This window comes from Octopus bimaculoides, chromosome 11 (assembly GCF_046866305.1).
Source record: "Octopus bimaculoides isolate indiv1 chromosome 11, ASM4686630v1, whole genome shotgun sequence".
Lineage (NCBI taxonomy): Eukaryota > Metazoa > Mollusca > Cephalopoda > Octopoda > Octopodidae > Octopus > Octopus bimaculoides.
In genome coordinates, this window is record NC_142938.1 from 80,420,565 (window position 1) to 80,438,871 (window position 18,307).

The following is an 18,307-nucleotide window of genomic DNA, read 5'->3' on the forward strand; positions in this document are numbered from 1 at the left end:
AAGATCAATAATATTTGCTTACATCAAAATAATAAAACAAAGAAGTGAAGAATGGTAATTGCTAAAATCCAGACATTTTAGATTTTGGAAGTAAACAGAAGGACTTCGAAGATTTGATACATCAATTGTAATGTGTGTGTGAAGGGGTGGGGCATGGCGTGTGTGTGTGTGTGTGTGTAAAGGGGTGGGGCATGGCGTGTGTGTGTGTGTGTCTGCGTATAATGCATTTGAATTTACAAACGAGGGGGCAAAAAACTAACTCAATTGAGAATTAGAGTGTGATTACTGATTGTAGTGCTGCGGCTTCTCAATGTGATAGTATGCCGGGTGCCATCTGGTCTCCCTGCTGATCACAGAATGGAAGGCTTTATTGTAAACCCCTGTATTTAGGAGAAATAGGAGTTGCCTGGGTGGTTAGGGATACAGAAAAAAGGGGGAAGTCATGGAAGTGAAAAATTAGGAGTCAAATAACAATAGAAAAAAAGAAAAAGAAGTAGTTATATACATATAAACAAGGCTGTGGAGTTGAAACAAAAATCTTTGACTCCGACCGCTGTACTATTGGCACCTCCAACTCTGATTCCGACTCCTCTTTATATAATCAAGTGATTGTGGTCTACATATCTCATGAAGCATCTGCATATGCTTGTACTTTGAGTCAGCCTATTTGTTAGAACTGGTTTAGATTAAAGAATAAGGATATTCTGAGTCGGAGTCAGTATAGTATTACCGACTCTGGCTCCAGTTACCCCTTAATTGTTTCCGACTCCGACTCCACAACCCTGCATATAAATATATAAACATTAAAATTAGTAATAAAACAATAAAACTAGTTGATAGACTCTCATTGATTTTGACTTATGAGGATCTGACAACCTACACTTTCTTTGTTATAATAATTCCCCCAAAGTCGACTTTGCATTTCATTGTTTCAGGGTCAATGAAATAAGTACCAGTTTAATACTGGGGTCAATTTAACTGACTTACCCCACCTCCCTCGAAATTGCTGGCCTGCTACCAAAATTTGAAGCCAATATTTCACTTCGATATAGCAATACAAATAATCTGGTGTTCGAATTCTGTATAGAGATACCTCAGAGGAAAGCGTTGGTCGAGTCTAGAGCATAATAAGAGATTATATGAATGACAAAGGAATGAGGAATCATGTAATGGACTTCATTGGCTTACAGTTGTTTCTGTTATACAATGCAACACACTCATAATTGAGTGCTTATATATCACCTTATAACTTTATTGGAGTTATATACATGCACACACTAATATACATATATATATATACATATACATATATACATATATATATACATATATATATATATATATATATATATATATATATATATATATATATATATATATATATATATATATATATATATACATATATATATATATAATATAAATTGAACATGGGCGACCATTGTATTCTTTCTTGTCTCGAGGTTCATGGCCAAACGGCTGGGTGGATTCATGTGAAAAATGGCACACATGTGGAGACGGGTGCATAGATTAGAATGCGAGGGGTGCAAATTACTTCCTGGAAAGTTCCAAGGACTTCCTGGAAAGTTCCAAGGGTTCATGGAAAGTCCCAAGGATGAACTACTTCCTGGAAAATTCCGAGGATGGGATTTCCTGGGAATTTCCGAGGTCTTCCTGGAAAGTCCCGGGAATGGGATTTCCTTGAAAGTTCCTAGGATGAACTACTTCCTGGAAAGTTCTGAGGGGTGGATTTCATGGAAAGCCCTGAGGGTTAAAAACTGCCTTTCCGAGGATGGGACTTCCTGGAAAGTTTCTGAGGATGGAACTTCAGACATGAACAAGTACAAAGGCCAGACATATTTTCTTGCAGGATTACAAACTAACAAGCCTGCTTTTATGATAGTAATGTCCGCTTACAATTAATGTGTGATACCAAGTCAGGAACACACACACAGAGTACCTAAAGAGACTAAAATCTTAAATACCAATTAATAAATATGAGCAGTAAACGATTTCCAATTCATTGCAAAGCTTCTAATTTGCTGCATAGAATTCAGTATATATAATAATTCCATAAATAGCAACAATTTTGATTTAAGGCAGACTCGATATCCATTGCCTTTCAAGTTTATATACTAATGGCTGGTGCTATTTAGCGTCCATGCTGTTAGTTTTGCTCCTTAATAGATGAAGCATACTTGAAATCTAGAGAGAAATTAGGCAGCTTTTGTTAAGTTCCATTAAAGAGTGAAGGTGTGTGCATGTGTTATTTTATATATGTGGTTAGATTGGTGATCAAACTAAAATTGATTTTTGATTTTGCATTTCTTACATAATACAAAAAAAAGCTCTTGTATTGCACTTTGAGGGCAATACAAGGGTTTCATATATTGACCCCAGATACCTTTTTATTTGAGAAGTGTTGTCTGTCTATTCAAAGCTGCTGACATTCCGATGTAACCATGGACAGCAAGCTATGGCTATAATCTTCAAAATGATGGAAACGTTTAAAGGTTTAAAACCCTTAAAATAAAATATTCCAACAAACCTGTAAAGCCATCAATAAAATACTCATGACATGTTCACTGAAGCATAGCCATTTGTGTCAACAAATGCAGTTCTATATTTCAGAGATGAGGAATTATGTGCATTATTTACATTATTTACATTTGACGGATATTTGTCCTCATCTTGTTTGTTGTTAACACAACATTTTGGCTGATATACCCTCCAGCCTTCATCAGGTGTCTTGGGGAAATTTCAAACCTGGGTTCTCATTCCTAAGGTATTTTTCGATGTTATTATTATTATTATTATTATTATTATTATTATCATCATTATTAGTCAGGTCACTGCCTGGAATCGAACTCGGAATCTTGGGGTTAGTAGCCCATCCTCTTAACCACTAAGCTATATGCCCACGGGCATATGGCATAGTGACCTGAATAATAATAATAATAATAATAATAATAATAATAACAACAACAACAACAACAACAACAACAACAACAACATTGAAAAATACCCTAGGAATGAGAACCCAGGTTCAAAATTTCCCCAAGACACATGATGAAGGCTGGAGAGTATATCAGCCGAAACATTGTGTTAACAACAAACAAGATGAGGACAAATATCCGTCAAATGTAAATAATGTGTTAACAAAGTTGCTATTATTTTTAAATTGTGAACAATATGGTTCAAGTCTTAAATGTTAACATCTTTTTTTAACATTATTTACAGTGGACAGATAGGTGTCCTCACTGTGTTTGTTGTTATCACAACATTTTTCGGCTGATGTACTCTCCAGCCTTCATCAGGTGTTCTAGTGGAATTTTGAATCCAACTCTTTATTTGACTAATGGGGTACTACTAACCCTTGGATTCTGAGTTCAATTTCAAGCAGAGACTTGGGAAATAATATCAACAGAAAAAATAACATCAGCAAGAAAGAATAGCTTAAGAATGAGAAGAGAGGACCCCATTAGTCAAATAAAGGGTTGGGTTCGAAATTCCACCAGGACATCTGATGAAGCCTGGAGTGTACATAAGCTGAAACGTTGTGATAACAATAAACAAGGTGAGGACACTTGTCCATCCAAGGTAAATAATGTACAGAATTCCTCATCTCTGAAATATAGAATAGTAATTACCTTTTTTGAAATAAAGTATGGATAGTCAGAGCTGAAACATGAACCAGGCTGTAGAAAATCTACTTCAACAAATTTTGAGCCATGGAAGTGGACATTAAAAGGATGAGATGAAGATAATGTCACAAGAATGGGTATGAAATTCACTTCATCATAACCCTGTGGCTTTTGAGTTCTATCTCAGTGTGGTACATTGGGCAAATGTTTTCTACAGTAGCCTTAGACCAAACAATGTTTTGTGAATGAAACTGGTAGATGGAAACTGTATATCAATGCGTATATGTGTGTGTGTTTTAATGTTTGCATTCTGTGTCTTTTCATGAAACCCATCTGAGCAGAAACAATGATGTTATGTTTATATTTCCTGGTAACAAACCATCTTTTGGCTCTGAACTTTAGAAGACATGTAGAATAAGAAAAAGAAATAGCTTACTTGAAAAGCAGTTAAGGGTTAGTGAGAGGAAGGACATCCTAATTGCAAAATACAGCCTCAGGAAAAATTACCTTAAAAACAACCGAAAGTGAACTGCTTGAGCAGTTCTTCCTAATGTTTGCCTGGTTAAGTCTGCAGATACACTGAAGCATTAGCTCAGAGAAAATCTTTAAAATCAATAAAACTTAAAACAAAATTTTGTCATTTAATGATAAGCAGTCATAGAAAAGTAACATTATTTATAAATTCACTTGCCATAAGACAGTTGCCAAAATATAAATTTGGCCTCCATCAGTGATCCTTAAACAAATCATAGCAGACTTTCTTTTCCTTTTTTCTCCATTCCTGTGCTGGGCATGATGACAGCTTACTCACACGTAATCACTACTTGTAATTCCAAATTAGGCCAAGAAACCTTGATTGGCAACAGGATAATCCTATGGAAATTCAAACACCAAAATAACCAGAAGATTGCAGCAGCAGTCCTTGTTAATTTTAAACATTGCATTCTCATTTGCCAGACAGCTGTTTGGTGTACGCTGACTCCATGTATATATAATGCCATCTGGCATACATGCTGAGATATTCCAGACACAATAGATTAAGTATTCATATTGCTATTAGAACCAACATTGATTTTTATTGCTTTCAGCAGCTTCTATCTCCTGCCCCACTTTTTCCTTTTCCTTTTTGTTATTATGATGGTTTTACTTCAAATCAAATTCTTGATAATGGCTGTGAACCCATTTAAACATTGGATGTAACATAGTTTATTAGATTTTTGAAAAGAATTTTTTTTTCTTTGAAGATTCAAGAAATATGTCAGAATTTCAAAGAAAAACCAATATGAAATTTCTCAAAATGACTCACACACACAAACACGTGTCTGTATGTGCAAGTTGGAGAGAGAGAGAGAGAGGTTGTGTGTATAAATATGCATATACACACACATATATATATATAGTAGACTAAGCTTAAGAGTGTGTGAATTATGATAATGATGGAATTTAAGTCTGTTATATTTATGAAATTAGAATCATTATAATAACATACAAACTACATAAAAGCAGAAATAATTGAAAAAATGGCATAGAGAGAAGCATAAAAGCCATCGTTATTACAGTCTTGTTTTGTGTGAAATACCATCTTTTAAAATTATTGACACAATTTTTTTTTAAATAATTACAAGCAAATAAATGAAAGCAAAAATATAATTCATTTGACAATTATCTGGATAAGACTTTATGTCTGAATGTTTTTAAATATACATGTCATAATATTTACGCATGGCTGTATATTCAAAAGTATGCACTCATGCATAAATACATGTATACATAGATGCACGAATGACTGTGTAATAAGAAGTTTTGCTTCCAAATCATATGGTTCCAGGTTCAGTCCTGTTGCTTGGCACCTGGGGCAAATGTCTTCTGGGCTCACCAAAGGCTTGTGAGTGAATTTTGGCACATGGAAACGAGAAGAAGCCTCTTTATTTATTTATATATGTATATGGATGTGTGTGTTTTAGTCTTGTTGCCTCAACATTGTATAATGGTTGTAAATGCATGTCACAGTCATGGCAAGTGGTATCCTTCATTTAAAATCTTCCATGAAAACATGTCTGGCCATGGGGGATGGGGACAGGTGAGGGTTGGTGACAGGAAGAGCATTTGGCTGTAGAAAATGTACTTCAACTAACTTCCTTCCAGTCCACGTAACCATGGCAAAATGGATGTTTAAATAATGGTGATGATCTGCTTTATGCACCCACATACCATTATGTGAAAGTACTTGAGTACCTCAGTCAAAGACCATTTGTTTTGTATCGATCAAATATAATAACTGTAATCAATTGAATTCCATAAATATTGGAACATTTCTCCTGGATTGTATTTGGCTGCGTAAATTAATAAAGTTTGAAATGTCGACACGTTAGAAATTTTATGCACAATTCTTGTCACGATCTTCTGTAAGTTTGAAGTATTGTATCCATCTTAATTTAAAATAAAATTCTGATGCAAAAAAGGGAATTCTGTTAACGAGAGTTGCTAATTGATTATAAATGTTATAATTAGTTTCTGTTTTTGCTTGATTAGACACACATTAAACAAACCTCAAGTGGATAACTCGTCTTTTATTTTTTACTTGTTTGAGTCATTTGACTGTGACCATGCTGGGGCACCATCTTGAATTTGTAATAATATGAGAGTTATATAGTTTCAGTGTGTTCTATGTTGATCTTTAGGTCGAAGCACTTTAAGTGACAAAGTCTTGGCATTGGTTTATTGTTTTCTAAGATCTAAGAATCAGACACACTCATTAAAAGCACGTAAGCACTCATAAGTAATTTGCTAATGAAATTTTGTTTCGTTTCTCTCATTGCAGGAATGAATGCCAACTGATGTGTTTGGAAAACCAGTGAAGAGGAAATGACAGAGTAAAAGAGCAGAAGAAGAGGAAGTAGAGGAGCAACAGGACAAGGGCAGGACAGGTTGGAGGGAAATAATTGTAGCCTGAATGGTATAAAAGGAGGAGAAGCTAGAAGAGAGAGAGAGAGAGAGAGAGAGAGAGAGAGAGAGAGAGAGACAATGAGTGAAGGGATCAAAGGAGAAAAAATGGAAGAATGAGAAAGAAAGAAAAAAAGAAAGAAGGACTGAGTTGAGAGATGGAGAGTGGAGGAAGAGATATAAGAAAGGTGGAGGTGATAACTGACCAGTGAAGGAAAATAATGTGCTATCTTGTAACCTATGGTACTCTTTTGTCTGTCTTCATTCAATGTCTGTAGAGAAAGTCTGCTTGGTCATACTTATCCCCCATTCCACACATAAGAATAGTTGAACTCACCATTGTGTCTCATAAAAACATCAGTTAAACACCTATCTCTGCCTGATGGTCTAAGATATTTCATATATGGTCATGGACATAATAGAATGGTACTTCAGTAACAAGAGAAAACTATATGCTCTTTATTTACATTTGACGGATATTGGTCCTCATCTTGTTTGTTGTTAACACAACGTTTCAGCTGATACACCCTCCAGCCTTCATCAGGTGTCTTGGGGAAATTTCAAACCTGGGTTCTCATTCCTAAGGTATTTTTTGATATTATTATTATTATTATTATTATTATTATTATTCAGGTCATTGTCTGGAATCGAACTTGAAATCTTGGGGTTAGTAGCCCATGCTCTTAACCATTACATCATATGCCCGTGGGCATAGTGGTTAAGAGAGCAGGCTACTAACCCCAAGATTCCAAGTTCAATATCAGGCAGTGACCTGAATAATAATAATAATAATAATAATAATATAAAAAAATACCTTAGGAATGAGAATCCAGGTTCAAAATTTCCCCAAGACACCTGATGAAGGCTGGAGGGTATATCAGCTGAAACGTTGTGTTAACAACAAACAAGATGAGGACGAATATCCGTCAAATGTAAATTATGTAAATAATGTACATAATTCCTCAGCTCTTAAATATAGAACTGTACATGCTCTTTACATGGCAGTCTAACATTCTTGTCTGCTTTGATTGTCCCTATGACATCTCTGTCATGGATTGTCATTTTAACCCACCCCTATTTACATGGATTATTCTTCTGACACCCTCTTTCTTTAACTATGGCACTGATGTGGATTGTCAGTCTGGCACCCTTGTTCTTTTTTGATTATCTCTCCGACATCCCTTATCTAATTTTATTCCCATGTGCCTTGGATTATCGGTTTGACACCCCTCACCACTTGGATTGTGAGCCTGCTACCCTTATCTATTTGGGTTGTCACTCTAACACCCCTATTTTCTTTGATTCTCAATTTAACACCCTTATCTACTTGGTAACCCTATCTACATAGATTGTCAGTCTGATACCACTTACTTTGTCAGTGTTTGGTTTTACTCCCTGCAGCTTGTGGCCCTCGCCTACATGGATTGTCAGTCTCATATCTTATCTATTAGTCAGTTTGACTCTTATTCTCTCATCTTGGATATAGAAGTCAATATATATATGCCTCTATTCTACCTTCTACATACAGACTGATGTAGTTTCCTAGTCTCTGTCCTCTTTCTGTTTTGTCCGATTATCTAATTGAAAGGGCCCCCCACACACATAAATTTATGACTGTGCCTGTCTATGCTGCACATAGTAAGGCACATGTCTGCTCCAGTAATGGAAGAAATTATAGAAATGGTAAGATTTCAATGTCTCAGATGCACATGAAATCTCCCCACTACACTGGCATCGACCGCTTTTCTAAGGTCCGTTATCTGCATCAGATTGATTATATTGATGGAAGCTGACACAGAACTGCTTTCAGTTTTCAAATAGAACAACTTTACCTCTTGGTGGTCCATCACTGTTTGGGTTGGCCAGAAATTAAATGACCTTCAAGTTTTATAACAGAATATCCTTGGTCTGACATGAACTAGAGGGTCATTGCTTCTTGCAGTGCACTTGTTCACCATCTCCAGTAGCTCTGTATCCCTTTGCTAGATTGTTATTGACCTTATGCCGGTCTTTATCAATCCTTTGGACCGGTCTTGCTGGGTTTCTAGCACCTTGCTTCATCAGGCCAGCCTGGTGGTAGGGCCAGTTTAATTGCTGACCATGTAACAGGTTGTACAGGATTACATGTGGCCAGTGACATGCAGAGTGAGCTGACAATATATAGATATATATGTTAGTGTGTGTGCATTTTGTAGTGTAGGAGTTGTAAAGCATTTAAGAAGATATTTCTCACACCGGGCAACTGTTTCCTGATATAGAAATCAATATACTTGGTAAAGAAGACAGGAATATTTATTGTCGTATCAAAGACAGTCTGAACCTCACTCTTGTCTGGGTTCTTCTCAACTGAGGAGAACAAAAACAGATTTGCAGCTTTTAGATTTTAATTATAAAAACATCTATGCTAATTTAGTTAATTTTGTCAAGCTCCCTTTTCAGTTTCTAAGATAGAAATTTAAATGTAATAAAATGTTTTAAAAGAAATTCAAAATGCCAATGTGGTAAGTGTAAACCTACTTTTGGGGTCCAACCTGTATAATGCAAAGCCTACATCTCTTGGAAGATAACCCCATCACAACTGACCAATGGAAGGAGCCTCTATCATGCCATTTTTTCACCTGACACAAGTATTGACCATATCTCTTCCGAATCAGATTACCTTTACTGGTTTTACAAACATGTCCTATACATAATGCATGTAGAAACTCTGATGGGATGGCCATGGTTGGGACATTTTTGGTCGTAAGCCTTGCTGGATCAGGTTAACATCAGGATAAACTACATCATAAACAGTAGCCCTTGTGAGTAATAGTAGGATTGGTAAACGTGGGAGGGTGGTGGTGGTGGTAGGTAGGAAGGGTGGGTTGGTGGGTGTGGGTGTTGATGATTACAGCTGTCACCAAGTAGTATTTCTAATGTGCTGCCACTCTCATTCTGCACCACTCTTATGTCATGTCAGATCATGTCATGTCATGTCAGTTCACATCGTGTGTGTGTGTGTGTGTGTGTGTGTGTGTGTGTGCTGGTTCATATTTAATGTACGTCCCTTTTTATTTATGTTTTTTCTCCCCCCCCCCCAAAGTTACTCCCTCCAACTCCCTCAGTCTTAAATTATGTGAGTGATTTACAAGTGTTCCTACATACAACAAGTCTATCAAACTTACCCCCACCCTCGCCACTGCCTTCCCCTTCACTCCCTATTGTCAACAAAGTCATTTATTTTTTTCTAAGGGAATATTTTTTTTTACCTTTTCCTTTTTATTTTTTCATCTTTCTACCAATTTATGACTAACACAAAAGCAGGTAAGTAGCGGTAAGTTTAAATATCGGTTTCTTGATTACAAAGCAAAAAATATTTTAGGGGGAATGGTCAGTTAGGATTAATTTTGACCACCTCAGTTATCCAGTTATTTTATTCTTATTTACTCAATACAATTTTTTTTATCACCATCACAGGGATTTGAACTCATGACCACGAGGAACACAGTTAAATAGTATAATGCCTGACTGTCTCATGCCACCTCTAAGCGAGTGAGGAGGTAAATATAGTCGTTATAATGTTTAAATATCGGAGATTTTATTTGATACATACATAAGTAATTAAAGTTGAATATCATAATTGAAATACCAGTTAATTACTGAATCATTTAGCTGAGAACCAAGGCCAATATATACAGATAGAAACTTCAAATAAAGGGGAGACCCCTGGTGGAATTTGAAATCAGAAACTTAGTTTTATGGGGAATTATCATATCTACCTACACACCACCATTTTAGTCATTAAATATTATAATTATGATAATATATATCTTTTATAGTTAACATATAAATGTTAATTTGCATTTTTTTTTTCCTTTTTCGCTATTAGCATCATCATGCAAATGATTTAAATCTCCTTTCACTTTCAACCCAGGGAAATGTTAACACACACATACACACATACACACGCACAAAAACACACACACACAAACAAACACACACATATATATGTATGTACACACATGCACCCCTCCCAGACATTTATGTATGTCTACATACGTATGGGTGTGTGTATATATATATATATATATATATATATATATACACACACATACATACATACATGTGTGTGCGTGCATACTCATAAATTACCTATATATATATACACACGCAGGATACACAGACACATGATTGCAAACTGAACTAATGGAAACATAGACGAAGCATAAAAAACTAACGAGGAGGTTAATAGTCCAGAAATTTTAAATTATTATCATGAATAACTCATCTAAAGTATTTAAGCATGTAATATTGGAATAATTTATTTGTAGATATTATTGTTATTTGATGAATAATTGCCAGCACAGAGAGAAGTTAGCTCCTGGCAAACTGAGTCTACAGAAGACCATTCCATTCCTAGTCAGAGCTTCATTGCTTCTCTTGAAATGATAACACTCTTAAGGTATAAATGTCTCAGTTATTTCAGTTGCCATTTCCTTAGAAATCTTAGCTTTTGCACCTAATCGGGTGAATTCTGATTTCTTTTGAAATGGTATCAAACCTGCCAACATCGGCACCATCTGTTGATTATCTCCCTCTTTTCGTTTTTTGCTATGTTGAAGGAACATATTTCATTGAATCAACAACCAAACTTTGTTAATTTCTAAAGCTATGAGTATTAATTACTGGTACTTCTTAATTGAGTGGCTTCTATAGTGTAGAAGCAAATTAAGGCCTTGCATAAAGTAACATTTGGAATCCAAGGAAACTGGCAGTGGTCTGCATCATCAAATTCCAATCCATAAATGTTTATAAAAGAAAGCAAAAATTGTAGTGAACCAATTTACTGATTCTGTACACATGTAGATGAATCTTATAGTTTACCACATGTCTAAATGTCAGCATTTAGATGAGTTTACATATTGATTAAGGTTAAAAACATTTGTTGATAGTACAGTACATACACCACTTAGAGTAAAACCAAACCCTTTCAGATCAATATAGATTGTATAGATTAATATAGATTAATACATAGCATATGTAGAAGAGATTAAGGCAAGGAAATCATTTTGAACTGAATAGAATAGTATCGTTGTGGCACTCCGTCGGTTATGACGATGAGGGTTCCAGTTGATCCGATCAATGGAACAGCCTGCTTGTGAAATTAACGTGCAAGTGGCTGAGCACTCCACAGACACGTGTACCCTTAATGTAGTTTTCAGGATGACACAAAGTGTGACAAAGCTGGCCCTTTGAAATAGAGGAAGAAAGAGTGTGAGAAAATTGTGGTGAAAGAGTACAGCAGGGTTTGCCTCCACCACCCCTTGCTGGAGCCTCGTGGAGCTTTTATGTGTTTGTGCCCAATAAACACTCACAACGCCCAGTCTGGAAATTGAAACTATGATCCTATGACCACGAGTCTGCTGCCCTAACCACTGGGCCACATAGATTAAGTGAGAGACAATTGTGCTGGTATGTAAATAGTAAGGTGTATAATACTAGATTGAATGGCAATATTATTTACTTACATGTGAGTAACTATAGTAATGAACTAGAAATATAGTTTTACTAGCAAATGCTCTTTAAACAACCTGCTCTTTCTGTGAATAATAAGATCAGAGAAATGTTAAGACAAAAAAAGATAGACTGGCTGTTTAGACAAGCAGTATAATGATCACCCTAGCACGGGGATCGCATTGGTATGGATGAAATATTGCACGATTGATAGGGACTGCCAGTCTTTCCATTCTCTAATTGAAGAATTAATCTTGTAGTGATGCCTAGCATTTATTAAGGAATCTATATATATAAAAATGAGAATGTGTGTCTGTCTGTCTGTCTGTCTGTCTGTCTGTCTGTGTGAATCCCTAAAACTCGAGAACTACGCAACCAATTTCATTCAAATTTTACAGATGCCTTACTTAGGGTTCCAGTTGTGTTTTAGTCAAAAAAATTTTAACTTCTTGCAGAGTTCGAGCCCACAGCAACATAATATCTCCTCCACTATTTAAGTATTACGTGTCAAAAGTGAAACAAAAACACTCATGTCAAATACTTTCACTTTAAAAATGAAACTATTCTACTAACTGAAACAATCACATTTCGATACTGTAATGACAGATACTTTCAGAGAGAGAGAGAAAGAGAGAGAGAGAGAGAGAGAGAGAGAGAGAGAGGGAGAGAGAGAGAGAGAGAGAGAGAGAGAGAGAGAGAGAGAGAGAGAGAGAGAGAGATGTATATGTATACATATAGATGTATATGTACACGTTATTCCACTAACTGAAACAATCACATTTCGATACTGTAATGACAGATACTTTCAGAGAGAGAGAAAGAGAGAGAAAGAGATGTATATGTATACATATACATGTATATGTACACGTATATGCATAGATATATATATATAGATATAGATCTATATGCATACATGTATATGTATACACATGTGTAGATGTATATATATATAGATGTACATGTAATATGTACACATATATACATATATATACATGCATACAGATATCTATACATATATACACCCATCACACACAAACACATGCACACAAACACACACATTAGTCATTTGTTTTCTTACCCAAAACTACGTCAAAAGTACTGAACGGATCTTTATGAAATTTGGAAATTATATTCTATGTATAACGGCCATAACTCCCATGAAAATTCATATATTTTTGATGTTGATGAAATTTTAACCCGAACATAACAGATGAGCATTATTTGTAATTCAACGGTACAACAGTGTAAGACTACCCTTTCAGATATACTTACATTGTGATTTCTGCAATGTGGTGCATAAATTGTCAAGTAAATGAGACGCATCTTTGCCTCTACTGATTCACTTGCAAAGTGCTGAGTAAAATTATTTCGTTGTAGACATCCTTTGGGTCTTTTTATTATCACTGCGACACACATAGTCCCCAGTTGGTAACATTGATTTCAAGGCCCTCCTAAATGAGAGACTGGCATTCCACTTAATGTCTATGTTCCATGCTGGCATGGATTGGAGAGTTATTAATGTAGAAATATGGTATCGTAGCTACTAACAGTTGAGGGTTGCGTAGTCTAGACGGCGTTTTTAGATTTCATTATTCTCTTTAACCCGGGCAAAGCCGGGTATTTCTGCTAGTATTTATATATATACATATATATATATAGAGAGAGAGAAAGACAGACAGACAGCCAAATAAGCAGACTGATCAATTGATAGATAGATAGATAGATAGATAGATAGATAGATAGATAGATAGATAGATAGATAGATAGATAGATAGATAGATAGATAGACAGATAGATAGATTGACATACAGACAGATAGATAGATTGATGACTTGATAGAGAGTTAGACAGACAGACCAATTAATTTATATATATATATATATATATATATATATATATATATATTTATACATACACACACACATATATAGATAGAGAGAGATTAGGTGTAGCTTTTCGTTCAATACCCAACTTGGCTCTGATTCAGGGCTAACTTGGATACTAAACAAAAGCATTCCAGCTATGACCATCCCATCTTTTCCTTCACTTTGTAGTGAATAAGGACTGCTATAACCCACTGTGCTTTTTTCCTAAATTGTAGAATGTTATTTGTGAAACATTTGGCTGCTATTTCTAACAGATGAAGTGACCACAAATAGATTTCCTCATTCCCTTATCTAGAATGGAGTTGTGGGAACAACACAGATCGTTAGAGTGAAATTGTGAATAAAACAAAGAAAAATATCGTAAATCCCTTTCTCAAGAAAAATATTAGATTTGAATAAACTCCAAGATTACTGCTTAGCATTGTCTGTGTCACTGGGTCCAGCACAACAAAGAATAATTGTGGAAAATGACGTGGGGCTTAGAGAAAGATTTATTGATATATATACTGCAATGGAATGGTTTATTAAAAGGTTTAAAATAATAGCAATTATTATTATTTGTGTGTGTGTGCAGGTTTTAAACAAATAGCTTTGTAAAATATTTCTGTGCCAAATACAGCTGAAAGCGTTGTTGATTACAAGGGAGACAACTCTGCTTTTACCAACATTATTTGGGACATGAAATCACTTTTGGGTCCACGCCCTTAAGAAATTACGTCTTTACTTGTTTGATGGACTGCAACTTTACAGAGCATGTTTATCACTTTCTGCCTTTCTCTCTCTCACTACATATATCATATAATACTGTACACTTCGGATTATATATATATATATATATATATATATATATATACACACACACATATACATTATTTTGGAAGAACAAGCAGGAGATAAGTAGAACTTATTATGTTAGTTTTCAACGCTTGATTATAAATATTTTATAATTTTAAATCAGCAGATGTTACAAACTGACTCAAGGACTGAGAGTTTCATGCATAACACTTACATGTGTGTGTGGGGGGGGGGGGCCACAGACACATATATTGACTGAAATATAAATTGCTATCGCTGTTTATGTTTGTTATTTTTTTCTTTTTTAGGTGGTGGTGGTGGGGGGGGGGCAATCAAGTTGACGGGTGAAACTCAGTCTGTAAGTGTGGGTTGGTGGGGGTCTGTATCTTTTTAAATTTTCATTTTCTCTACAGTTTATACTCTTTTACTTGTTTCAGTCATTTGACTGCGGCCATGCTGGAGCACCGCCTTTAGTCGAGCAAATTGACCCCAGGACTTATTCTTTATAAGCCTAGTATCGGTCCCTTTTGTTGAACCGCTAAGTTACAGGGACATAAACACACCAGCATCGGTTGTCAAGCGATGTTGGGGGGGACAAACACAGACACACAAATATATATATATATATATATATATATATATATATATATATACGACAGGTTCTTTTCAGTTTCCGTCTACCAAATCCACTCACAAGGCTTTGGTCGGCCCGAGGCTATAGTAGAAGACACTTGCCCAAGATGCCACGTAGTGGGACTGAACCCAAAACCATGTGGTTGGTAAGCAAGCTACTTACCACACAGTCACTCCTGCACCTATATGTAGAAACAACCATTAACTAAAGGATTATTTAAGCACAATAATGCATTTACTTTTACAAGGAAAAGGCTTTTCAGACTGTCAAATGAGGGTAACTGAACTGAAACTTCAAAGTCACTCTCAACAATTTCCTAGTAAAAATGTGTGTGTGTGTGTATTTGAACCTACTTGTATGTGTATCTTCCTATTAGTGTTGGGAATCTCAAATCTTGATCTTCTTATATTTGCAGATATTTCAGTTGCCTTTGCCCTAATTCTCCTCCAAAAGAAGCAGGAGATTCTGTCAACCAAGATGAAATTTATCATGACACAGCCATTAATTGGGGACCTGGTCTCTTCTGGCGCTTAGATATTGCCATCCCTCTAGCACCATTTGAAATCAGTTTTTCAAAATGGCATGGCAACTAATAAGCTATCAAGTGAATTCCAAAACTTTTGAAGATAAATAATTGCAATGGAAAGGTATTTCTGTCTATTTGCTAATTTTTTTTCCTGTAAAATTTACTCCTTGAAATAAAAATTCAGTTTATTCAAAAAAAGGATTTGTGTCTCTTATTGTGATTCTTCAGTTTCCAGCAAACTATTACAAGTCAGAAATATATTATTTACATTTGACGGATATTTGTCCTCATCTTGTTTGTTGTTAATACAACGTTTTGGCTGATACACCCTCCAGCCTTCATCAGGTGTCATGGGGAAATTTCAAACCTGGGTTCTCATTCCTAAGATAGTTTTCAATGTTATTATTATTATTATTATTATTATTATTATTATTATTATTATTATTCAGGTCACTGCCTGGAATCAAACTCAGAATTTTGGGATTAGTAGCCCTCACTCTTAACCACTATGCCATATTCCCGTGGGTGTAGTGGTTAAGAGTGCGGGCTACTAACCCCAAGATTCTGAGTTCGATTCCAGGTAGTTACCTGAATAATAATAATAATAACATCGAAAAATACCTTAAGAGTGAGAACCTAGATTTGATATTTCCCCAAGACACCTGATGAAGGCTAGAGGGTATATCAGCTGAAACGGTGTGTTAAAAACAAACAAGATGAGGACAAATATCTGTCAATTGTAAATAATGTACATAATTCCTAATCTCTTAAATATAGAACTGTAAGTCAGACAGTTACAGAAACATTGAGAAACATATAAAAGAATAACTTAACTCAGGCACAACACCATGTTCATGGACTGATAGGTCACAATGTCAAAATATTATCTCAATCAGGATTAAGAAATGAAAAAAATTAAATTATTTCATCTGGAAAATAAGAACCAAGCTGTTGCTGTATTACTATCCTATTTCGTTAAACTAATGAGTCAATCATCTTAAAAGCTTTTTTTTTATATAATTTAAGATCAAGATCTCCACCCTTTTCACCAACACTCACTACACTGCAGATTTATTTGCCAATTATATCAACAACCATACCCAGGGTCGCTTTCATTACCCAACAAGTAGGCTGTGGTCATTGCAAGACTATGGCAGATGATATTTGTTTAAGGGGCCACACAGTGTCACCATGGCAGGTGAATTTCGGGGACTGATTTCTCATAGCCAGAACCTCAAAACTAAGGACTTGTAAAGTGAACTTTTTGAAGATATCAGACTTGTTTTTCATAACTAAGTCGCTTGAAGTGTTGTTATGAAGTGAATGTCTTGGAAGATCTCGGACTTATTTCTTACGGCTAAGGTCACCTAAACAATGCAGAAATAAGTACGATGCTCAGAGATACAAGATAAGAACGTATCCCTGCATTTGATGGAAGTCCATAGCTCTCGAAATGATGGTTCAATACATCATCACCTACCTCACCATCCATACACAGACTTGATTCTTTAATTAGATAAGAAGCCTTACACTAGTAGAGAGAGCTAATTATGTCGCTAATTATGTTAGCTGAGCCTGAAGGGTCAATAGAATGCCTCCAGTGGTGTTCAAACACATGGCTGCTTGAAATATTATAAATCTAATATCTTTTGTAGTTTGCTATTTCTATTTCTCTATTTCATCAAAATGTATGTGTGTATGCATGTGTGTATTTATGTGTGTGTGCATGTATATATGTATGTATGTGTGTTTATGTGTGTGTGTATTTTTATGTGTGTATGTATATATGTATGTATATGTAAGTGTGTGTGTGTGTGTATGTGTGTGTGTGTATTGCTATTGATGTGTATTTTCATGTGTATGTATACATGTATATATGTGTGTGTGTGTGTGTGTGTATTGCTACTGATGTGTATTTTTGTGTATATGTATGCATGTATGTATGTATATGTGTGTGTGTGTGTGTGTGTATTGTTATTGATGTGTATTTTTTTTTGTGTGTGTGTATATATGTGTGTGTGTATATATGTAGGTTGGTAGGTGGGTAGGTAGAGAGAGAGAGAAAAAGAGTGTGTGTGTTAGAATATCTGGTTGACTTTGAAGAAACCAAAATGAAGAAAGTGTGATACCAAACTAAAACAATTCCATGTATCATCACTCATAAAGTTTGATGCATCAACAGAGAGTGATGAGAGAGGTTGTGAATGTTGTTGTTGCTGCTAAATTAAGAAAAAAAAAGATAGGGTCTCCTTGATTTGAAGGTGATGAATGTTGAGAATTTAACAATTGAAACCCCAACACAGTTTAGGAGATTAAAAACATTTTAAGGGTAACATTGTTCCCATAGGAAATATTAGACCTTATTATGTGGAGGCCAAGCTTTTGC

The 18,307-nt window shown here is 35.4% G+C and overlaps 1 protein-coding gene across 13 annotated transcripts in view; it reads left to right on the top strand.

Annotated features, from left to right (window-relative positions):
* LOC106867980 (uncharacterized) overlaps positions 1-16,120 on the top strand; it is a 635,945-nt gene extending 619,825 nt beyond the window's left edge. For 7 of the 13 annotated variants that reach the window (XR_016243734.1, XR_016243736.1, XM_089360442.1 and 4 more), the window contains 2 exons: positions 6,466-6,571; positions 10,044-16,120. The gene's annotated coding sequence lies outside the window, so the exon portion shown is untranslated. Of the gene's footprint in view, positions 1-6,465; positions 6,728-10,043 lie in introns of those variants that run through there. The other 6 variants (XR_016243735.1, XM_089360445.1, XM_089360443.1 and 3 more) reach the window with 2 other exon arrangements.
* The last annotated feature ends 2,187 nt before the right edge of the window (positions 16,121-18,307 follow it).